The sequence below is a fragment of the Mesoplodon densirostris genome, chromosome 2 (assembly GCF_025265405.1).
Source record: "Mesoplodon densirostris isolate mMesDen1 chromosome 2, mMesDen1 primary haplotype, whole genome shotgun sequence".
Taxonomy (NCBI): Eukaryota; Metazoa; Chordata; class Mammalia; order Artiodactyla; family Ziphiidae; genus Mesoplodon; species Mesoplodon densirostris.
This window is the reverse complement of record NC_082662.1, coordinates 148,942,015-148,952,296: the sequence shown is the minus strand read 5'-3', so window position 1 is coordinate 148,952,296 and position 10,282 is coordinate 148,942,015. Positions and strand designations below refer to the sequence as shown.

The 10,282-nt window shown below is 38.3% G+C and overlaps 1 pseudogene; it reads left to right on the top strand.

Moving 5' to 3' along the window:
- The first annotated feature begins 10,083 nt into the window (after positions 1-10,083).
- LOC132484828 (small nucleolar RNA U3) lies at positions 10,084-10,186 on the top strand (annotated as a pseudogene).
- Positions 10,187-10,282: the final 96 nt, after the last annotated feature.

Sequence of the window (10,282 nt, the reverse complement as noted above, 5' to 3'; positions counted from 1 at the left end):
TGGTCTATTGTGCTCAGTTCCTGAAAATGTTTCATTGACACAAAGGTGAAATATGTGTCTTGTTATTCACAACAAGCTCTTACTATCCGGACTGGGTTTATGTTAATGGGGTAACTCTTGGAAAACACGAAGGATGGGGATTTGTTGCCAGGGGAACCAACCATGAACAGAGGGTTGGAACTATTAGTCCCAGCCCCTGATTTCCAGGGAGGGAAGAGGGACTAGAGGTTGAGTCAGTCACCAATGGCCAATGAGTTAACCAACCATGCCCACCTAATGAAGCCTCCATAAAACCCCAAATGAGGATTTTGTGGGGAGCCACTATGTTGGGAAATTGGACACTTCCACGTACCACTGTGTTGGGCCCCATGCTCCACAAGGACAAAAGTTCCTTTGTTCAGGACCCCCCTCCCCACCTCCCTAATGCCCTGTGAATCTTTTCATCTGGCTGGTTCATATCGTTTAATATACATTGCAGTAAATTGGTAATCCAGTGAGTAAACGGATTTTCCTGAGTCCTGTGAGCCATTCTAGCGAATTAATTAAACCCAAGGAGGGGGTCATGGGAACCTTTTATTTATAGCCAATCGGTCAGAAGCACAGGTAACAAGCTGGACCTGAGACTGGCGTCCAAAGTGGAGGGGGGTCTTGCGAGACTGAGCTCTTTACCAGTGGAATCTGATTCTGTTTCCAGTTAGCTAGTGCCAGAATTGAGGTGAGTTCTCAGACACCTTGCTTGCGTCTGAGAATTGCTTGTGGTTGTGGGGGAGCACCCCCCGACACACACACACACAAGAGAGAACTAAGTCCAGGAACCTAATTTATTTATGCAGCAATATCTTAACTTTCTACAGAAGTCAAGGAAGGTAGTTCTGAAAACCAAAACAAAGCATTAAATGAATAGAAGGAAATAAAGTGAGAAGAGTCACAACTATCATGGATGAATTTCACTTGAATGCTTTGTTCATTTAAAGATCTCTTCTCCAACTATAGGAGCTTAAAGGACAACAAGAAGGCTGGTGAAGTGACACCCCCTGCTGACCTGTAAGAAAATGCTATGTCATTTCCCTACTCTGTCATTTACTCTGACAGGCCAAATCTCCAGGGCTTTTTCCTGGAGATTATGATGAGCGAGTACACATTATGTTCCTTCCTCCCAGATTACAATGAAAATCGGTAATTGCAGGAAAGTTTACAGGTTGATTTTGGGACTCTTGCACATGCTGATCCTTTACTCTTAGATTCTATGACACCAAAACTGTCCTATAATTTGACTAGTTCTAGCCAGGAATGCACTGTCTTGGAATTATACTGTACTGACAGCTCTAGATAATCCTAAATCATTTAGGTCAGCTTTATTAGACCAGTTTTACAGATAGAGAAACTGAGTTTAGTAAACAAGATAGATAAAATGTTGGTTTTTCATTATTAGTTAGACTATCTAGATTAGTGTGATTGGTATGCACTGATGTTCCCATAGGATCTAAAAGTCTTTTATTTTCCAATGCCTAAAAGTGGGTACCAAAGGCCCACTTACTAGCCGTTTCCACAGGAGAATGTCTGACCCAACAGTCCTTCTGAATAACTCTTGGCTTAGAATTTGACCAGGCTCTGGGGACTTCTCTGGTGGTCCAGTGGGTAAGACTCCATGCTCCCAATGCAGGGGGCCTGGGTTTGATCCCTGATCAGGGAACTAGATACCGCATGCATGCCGCAACTAAGAGTCTGCAAGCTACAGCTAAAAGATCCCGCATGCTTCAACTAAGACCTGGTGCGGGCTTCCCTGGTGGCGCAGTGGTTGAGAGTCTGCCTGCTGATGCAGGGGACGCGGGTTCGCGCCCTGGTCCAGGAAGATCCCACATGCTGCGGAGCGGCTGGGCCCATGAGCCATGGCCGCTGAGCCTGTGCGTCCAGAGCCTGTGCTCCGCAATGGGAGAGGCCACAATAGTGAGAGGCCTGCGTACCGGAAAAAAAAAAAGACCTGGTGCAGCCTAAGTAAATAAATAAATACATATTAAAAAGAAAAATCTTTGGAAAAAAAAGAATTTCAGCAGGCTCTGGGTTTTCTCTTAATGGCCACAGACCTAAGTTTTTTTTATGTACTTTAAAATCTTCCTTTAATTCTCTAGCACCCCCAAAGTTAGTGATTTGCATTATGTAACACTTAAAATAGCAAAGCTTGTACTAGAATCTGATTCCAGGGTTAAATAAACTTCTTGAAGATAGGAGCTGGGTCTTCTTAAAATTGCTATAACACCAAATAGGCATAATTTTCTTTAAAATCTTTGGTTAATCCTTTTGCCAATGGGAGGAATTGATGTTAAGAACTGGAGAAATTTAATTCTATTTACAGTCCCACAAAAATATTGACTTTATTATAGTTTACCAATGTATATCATTTAAAACTGTATACTTTAGATCTCAAGTTACTGAGAGCAATACTACAAAGCTACAGTAATCAAAACAGCATGGTACTGGCACAAAAACAGACACACAGCTTAATGGAACAGAACAGAGATACAGAAATAAACCCATACAGACAAGGTCAATTAATCCACAACAAAGGAGGCAAGAATACAGAGTGGGGAAAAGACAGCCTCTTCAAGAAATGGTCTTGAGAAAATTGTACAACAACATGCAGAAGAATCAAACAAGACTACTTTCTCATGCCATGCATGAAAATAAACTCAAAATGGACTAAAGACCTAAATGTAAGACCTGAAATCATAAAATTCCTGGAAGAAAACACAGGCAGCATGTTATTTGGCATTGGTCTTAGCAGTATATTTTTTGCATGTCTCCTCAAGCAAGGGAAACAAAAGAAAACATTAAAAAATGGGATTATATCAAACTAAAAAGCTTTTGTACAGTGAAGGAAACTACTGACAAAACAAAAAGGCTGCCTACTGAATCAGAGAAGATTTTTGCAAATGATATAGCCAATAAGGGTTTGCTATCCAATATATACCAAAAACTCATACAACTCAAAATCAAAATAACAAATAACCTGATTAACTAATGGGCAGAAGTCCTGAATAGACATTTTTCCAAAGAAGACATACAGATGGCCAACAGGCACATGAAAAGATGCTAAACGTCACTAATCATCAAGGAAATGCAAATCAAAACCACAATGAGATATCACCTCACGTCTGTCATAATGACTATGATCAAAAAGATAACAAATTACAAGTACTGCAGAGGATGTGGAGAAAAGGGAACCCTTGTACAATATTGGTGGGAATGTTGGTGCAGCCTCCATGGAAAACAGTATGGAGGTTCCTCAAAAAATTAGTTTGTTGTAGTTCCATTTGTTTATTTTTGCTTTTGTTTCCCTTGCCTGAGGACATATATCCAAAAAAGTATTGTTAAGACCAATGCCAAAGAATTGATCCAGCAATTCCACCCCTGGATATTTATCCAAAGGAAAAAAAACACTAATTCTAAAAGATACATGCACCCCTATGTTCATTGCAGCATTACTTACAATAGTCAAGATATGGAAACAATCTAAGTGACCATCAATAGATAAATGGATAAAGAAGATTACACACACACACACACACTAGAATATTACTCAGCCATTGGAAAAAAAAAAGTCTTGCCATTTGTGACTACATGGAGAGACCTAGATGGTATTTTGCTAAGTGAAATAAGTCTGACATAGAAAGACAAATACTGTGTAATTTCACTTACATGTGAAATCTAAAAAACAAAACAAGCAAACAAGCATAACTAAACAAAAACAGAATCATAGGTACAGAGAATAAACAGGTGGTTGCCAGAGGGGAGCAGGGTAGGGAGAGGAGAGAAATAGGTAAGGGAGATTAAGAGGTACAAATTTCCAGTTACAAAACAAATGATGGTTACAAAATGTACAGTATGGGAAATATAGTCAATAATTACACAATATCTTTGTGTAGTGACAGATGGCAACTAGACTAGCACGGTGATCATTTTGAAATGTACAGAAATATTGAATCACTAAGTTGTGTACTAGGATCAAACATAGTCTTGTAGGTCAATTATACTTCAAAGACAAAAAAACTCATAGAAAAATAAATCAGATATATGGTTACCAGAGGTTGGGGGTAGGGGTAGGGGATATTGGATGAAGGCAGTCAAAAGTTATAGGATAAACAAGTACTAGTGATGTAATGTATTGATACAACATGATAAATATTATTATTATTATTATTATTTTCTTTTTGCGGTATGCGGGCCTCTCACTGTTGTGGCCTCTCCCGTTGCGGAGCACAGGCTCCGGACGCGCAGGCTCAGCGGCCATGGCTCACGGGCCCAGCCGCTCTGCGGCATGTGGGATCCTCCCAGACCGGGGCACGAACCCGTATCCCCTGCATCGGCAGGCGGACTCTCAACCACTGCGCCACCAGGGAGGCCCATGATAAATATTATTAACGCTGCTGTATGTTATATATGAACGTTAAGAGTAAATCCTAAGAGTTCTCATCACAAGGAAAAAATCTATATATTTTTCTATTTCTTTAATTTTGTATCCATATGAGATGATGAATGTTCTCTAAACTTACTGTTGTAATCATTTCAGGATATATGTAAGTCAGATCATTATGCTGTACACCTTAAACTTACACAGTGCCATACGTCCAATATCTCAATAAAACTGTAAGGAAAAAATGTTACTGACAACATTTACTGGATATATTCTGTTAAAAAGTATTTTCCACAACATTATATTCTTTCACTCTGACACATTTACATTTCTTATTAAAGTAAAAAAGATGTTGCATTCAGATTTAAAGTAACTCAGTGCTTAGAATAGGGCCTGGCATATAGGAAAAGCCCATAAACATCAACTATTATCAGATGCTCTAGAGTAACAGTACTTAGAATATGATACATGGGCACCTGGGGGTCCTCAAAATCCTATCAGGACATCCACAAGGAAAAACATTTTCATAACAATGCTAAAGTATTAATTGCCTATTATTTATTTAACCTTTACTAGAAGTCATTGTACTCTTTACTGCTAGTACTGGTACTCATATTATAGTCATTGAATCCTTTACCACCATGCAATCTCAGTTAAAAAGAATGTCAGCATCACTTAAGAATGTCCTTTATGAAGTAGTAAAATATAGTAGTTTTATTAAATCTCAACTATTGAGTATATATCTTTTTTTTTTTTTTTTTTTTTTCTTTTTGCGGTATGCGGGCCTCTCACTGTTGTGGCCTCTCCCGTTGTGGAGCACAGGCTCCAGATGCGCAGACCCAGTGGCCATGGCTCACGGGCCCAGCCGCTCCGCGGCATATGGGATCCTCCCAGACCGGGGCACGAACCCGTATCCCCTGCATCGGCAGGCGGACTCTCAACCACTGCGCCACCAGGGAGGCCCAAGTATATATCTTTTTAATATCCTGTGTGATGCAAAGAGAATACATAAAACATTTCTATGCCCTGAAATATGGTGGTGTCGAGAAAAAAACATGTGTGCAGGTGTTTGAGTTGTGAGTTAAACTACTCACATTTTTTATGAGATAATATTTTTTATCGAAAGGCCAACTGACAGACAGATTATGATTATTTTGACTTTAATTTTTGGCATTCATTCTCTCAAAAATGAGTGGAGTGTGCTTGTCACTTCAAGAAAAAAAACCAACAGTGTTTGTTGCCAATAACATTTGAAGTTTCATATGAAAATTAGAATTTTGGAAAACTTATATCTGGCACTGTGAGCTTTACATTTTCCAAATACTTAAACACTTTTCTGATGAGATTGGTAGTAATAGTAATTAATGTAACCTTTCATTTTCTACAATGAAATGTGTCAACGTTTTAAAGAGTGTGTAACTCAGTGAACCAATATTTTTCAAATGACAAACATATCTGCTACAAAAGCATGCATGGGTAAAAGATTGATTCAAGCATAAGACAGACCAATGAATTTGAATATAGAAAAGTACAAGAAGTTTATTGATATTTAGTTTCAGATTCCACATTTCAACTCACTTTTAAGAAACTACCATTTGTTAACTTGTGGTGTGGTATCAAAGGTAATTGTTAAAAAGCTATTAAAATATTCCTCTTTTCCCAATGGCATATCTGTGTGAGGTTGGATTTTCTTCATATACTTTAACTGAAGCAATATTACAATAGGTAGACTATAGAGACAATATGAAAATCTAGATGTCCTCTCTTCGGCCAGACATTAAAGAAATTTGCAAAAATGTCTAATAATGCCACTCTTCCCACTAAATTATTTTTGGTTGAAGAATGTTATTTTTCATTAAAATATATACTTGTGTTGACATATAATGAACCTATTACTGTTATTTTAAAATGAATATGTAGGTAATTGTTTTAAACATTTCTGTTTCCATGGCAAATGCAGTAGATATCAGTAGTTATAAGCCGTATAATCAAAAGCTTTCTTGGGTCCTCAATAATTTTGAAGAGCATAAAGGGTTCCTGAGACCATGAAGGTTAAGAATCACTGGTGTCTATTGTGTGGCTCCTTCACACCATATTATCTCTTCAGTCTAGAATTCTAGAAGATAGGATGAGAACTAAAATTGTCTGCATAAAATGAACGGGAATAGGGCAATAATATGGTCATCAGACATGATTCTAGAAATTGCTTGCTTTGAAATAAGGAGAAAGGGACAATTTGTTGTGATTAAAGGTATATACTGATTAATGAATAAAATGTTTTGGGGAGGATATTTATGATTTCGTTTCAACTGGAAAGTTGTCAAGCTACTGTTTCTGTAAATATGAGGGTAGTTATAATCTTAAAAAGTGCCCAATGGTGATATTCATTTTCTTTCTTTCTTTTTTGGCTGCGCCAAAGGGCATGCAGGATCTTAGTTCCCCGACCAGGAATTGAACCTGTGTCCCCTGCAGTGGAAGCTCAGAGACCTAACCACTGGACTGCCAGGGAATTCCCCCAGTGGTGATATTCTTATCTTTTAACATGGAGAGATATGGATCTTCGTAAGTAAAAATTTATTTTTTAAATGTGTTTGAGACCATGCCCATTACCTCTGGCTTCATAATGGTAACTTCTTAGATTTCCCCCATACTCTACAAACCAGGGTAACTTCACTATGGTCTTTCTTTGTTCTAATCAGTGCCTTTACCCAGGCTTGAAATCTCATGCAGTCTTTGACTCTTTTTTTTCTACTTTATTTCTAATCAGCTGCCAAATTGTATTGTCACTTCTTTCTAAAGTTGCTTCACATTTGTTCCTTTCTTCTCTATCCCCAGTGCCCTCCCCTAGTTGGGTGGTCATCACCCAATGTCAGGATTTCTATAGCCGCTTCCTAGCTGATCACTCTGCTTCTGGGTACATTAAAAATCTAAAACAGTGATTTGATCTTTCCACTTCTGAGCATAAAATCTTCTGGAGGCTCACCATTTCCCATAAAATAAAGTTCCTCAGCCCAACATGCAGGACATTGAACACAATTATTTGTCCCCAGACTATATGTTCAAAACATCTTTCTCGACAGCTCATCATGAGCCCTTTACTTCAGGTAAGGAAGCTTTCCTACCGTCCTGCATAAGATATGCCTATTATGGAAACTAGACCTTTACATGTGTTACCCTGGACATTGGAATGTCCTCTTCCTCTTCTAGTTACAGGTCCCATTCTCACTCCTTATCCAAAGTTCAAGTCCCAACTCTTTTTTGAAATACTCTTCCCTTTCTAATGGCATTTATAAACTAAAATATCAGTAAATAAAATGATTAGAGTGCCTCAATGCTATGAAATATGGGTAATATGGGTGACCTGAGGCAGAGAATACTGTATATATTTTTTAATTGTTGAAAGATAGTGTGGTAAGCAATAGGATTTGGAGCTAGAAGACCAATTTCAAGCTCCAGTTTTGGGTAAGGGAATTTTTTTTTTTCTGTATGCGGGCCTCTCACTGTTGTGGCCTCTCCCGTTGCGGAGCACAGGCTCCGCATGCGCAGGCTCCGCGTGCGCAGGCTCCGGACACGCAGGCTCAGTGGCCATGGCTCACGGGCCCAGCCGCTCTGCGGTATGTGGGATCTACCCGGACCAGGGCACGAACCCGTGTCCCCTGAATCGGCAGGCGGACTCTCAACCACTGCACCACCAGGGAAGCCCAGGGTAAGGGAATTTTGACAAGTCATATTAGCTTTATGTATTTGGGGTCCTCATGTGTAAAATGGGCATGGTAATATCATCCATCTCACGGGATCATTGTAGGATCGAATAAGAGAATGTTCCTTAAAAATGGTAAAGCTCCATAAGAATGTTATTGTTATGCTATTATTATTGTCATTATTATTATTGTTTTTGTTTCATGCATGTATGTATTTTTATATCCCCAATTAGATTATAAACTTTTGGAAGGGAAGTGTTGAGTCATTCTTTACTTCTGAGTTCCCCCTTGGTTACTAGTATGTAATAAAGATTTGAATAAGGCTTGTTGAATGTATAAATAAATTTTTACCAACAAGAGAATTAAGAGGGCTGTGGTAATCCACAAATACATTTTTGTTTCGTTAAAAGAAAAAATACAGGGTGGGAGGCTAGCAATGTGAAGATTACACTGCTTTCATTGAGGAATTGTCTCACAGTGACGAAAATAGTCTTACTACTGAGATCTTATGAGCCACAAGAATTTTAAAAAGATTCCAAGTTAAATAATTTATAGCTTCTCAAGGGAGAATGAGGTCAAAATTCTACAGGGAAAGAATCAACCAAAAAAGAGGAGACTTGAATGAACATGAATGACTATGAATCAACATGAAAATTAAAACTATAATACAATGTAAGTTTAGCTAAATTCTGGGACAGTAGCTTACCTCTTACATAAAATAATGTAAAGATACTATATATAGTTAAACTCTTAATATTCAATCAACTGAATGATTGGCACCTTATATGAAGGATTATGGCACTATACGGAAACCAGTGTTAGATGAATACATTTTCAGTGCTTTCAGAATTATAAGAAATGCTCTTAAATTTCTAATAACAAAATACTGTCTTGAGTTACCATATACTATACCTAAAATTAAATTCTGATCCAATGAGAATGTTCAAGGTTAAGAATAGTCTGGTAAGAAAAGGAATATAGCACCATAAATGTGTATGTATGTGGGAAGAGAGGAATAGAGAAAATGAACCTCATAAACAGAGGGATCAAATGAGTATGATGAAACCAGAGGACGCACCCAAGAGGATAATGTCCTGCCTGTCCCTGTTTCACTGCCTTCCTCCAACCTTTATAGTCGGACTTGCTATGGGCATTGCTCAGCTCTGCTTCAGACTCTGGAACCAAATCAAGTAAAATATAATAAGCCCTAAGTTAATAGTTTGTTGGCTCAGCCTCAAGTAAAAGACGTTACTAATCTCTCTCTGACTTTGAGCCTTACCTAGTTCTCATCTTCTGCCTCTTACTATGATTGAAGTTAGTCCCACCTTTGTTTCCTCTGTAATTATGCCCTGGCTGATTTGGGGTCCTGTGCAGTAACATGTTACTTTTTACCACTTCTCTTTGTCACAAACATACCACTGATTCTTCTGAGTCTGGGGGACTTTTTGCCTTTTACCCAATATAGGAAAATAAATTGCAAAGCTATAAACAATATATGCTGAAAAAGCACCTAAAATATAAATTTGATTTTCTTCCCACTGAAGAAAGAATGGACTTTCTGTAATAACAAGTAGAAGAAAGTTCAGAAGAATGGTGAACTCTTGATATTTTGCCACTGAAGCATGGACCCACAAGCACATTTATATAGAACTGACCCACTGAGGAAGCACAGTCCAACTCTGACAATTCCATGAAAGCCAAAGCAGTTGAACCAGTACTTCAGGGTCACAGTCTAAGCTGTTGTTGAAGTGAAAGTTCTAAGCTGTGCTCCACAAGAACCTTTGGAAATATGATTAATTTATTTTGGTCTTCAGTGAAGTTTTCCTGAACACCTACTATATGCCAAGCTATGTGCTAGCTATTAGGACTTCATAGATGAATGGGACTGGGTTTCTGTCCTCAAGGAGCTCACTGTCCTGGTGGATAAGGAGAAGAGAAAGAGTTGTGGTGATACATTAAATAAATGATTGAAAGACTATATTTCAAGGATCATTTCTATAGTTCATTACTAGAGAATTTTCTCTTTGGTGGGAATGTAAATTGATAGAGCCACTATGGAGAACAGTATGGAGGTTCCGTAAAAAACTAAAAATAGAACTACCATATGACCCAGCAATCCCACTACTTGGCATATATCCTGAGAAAACCATAATTCAAAAAGAGTCATGTA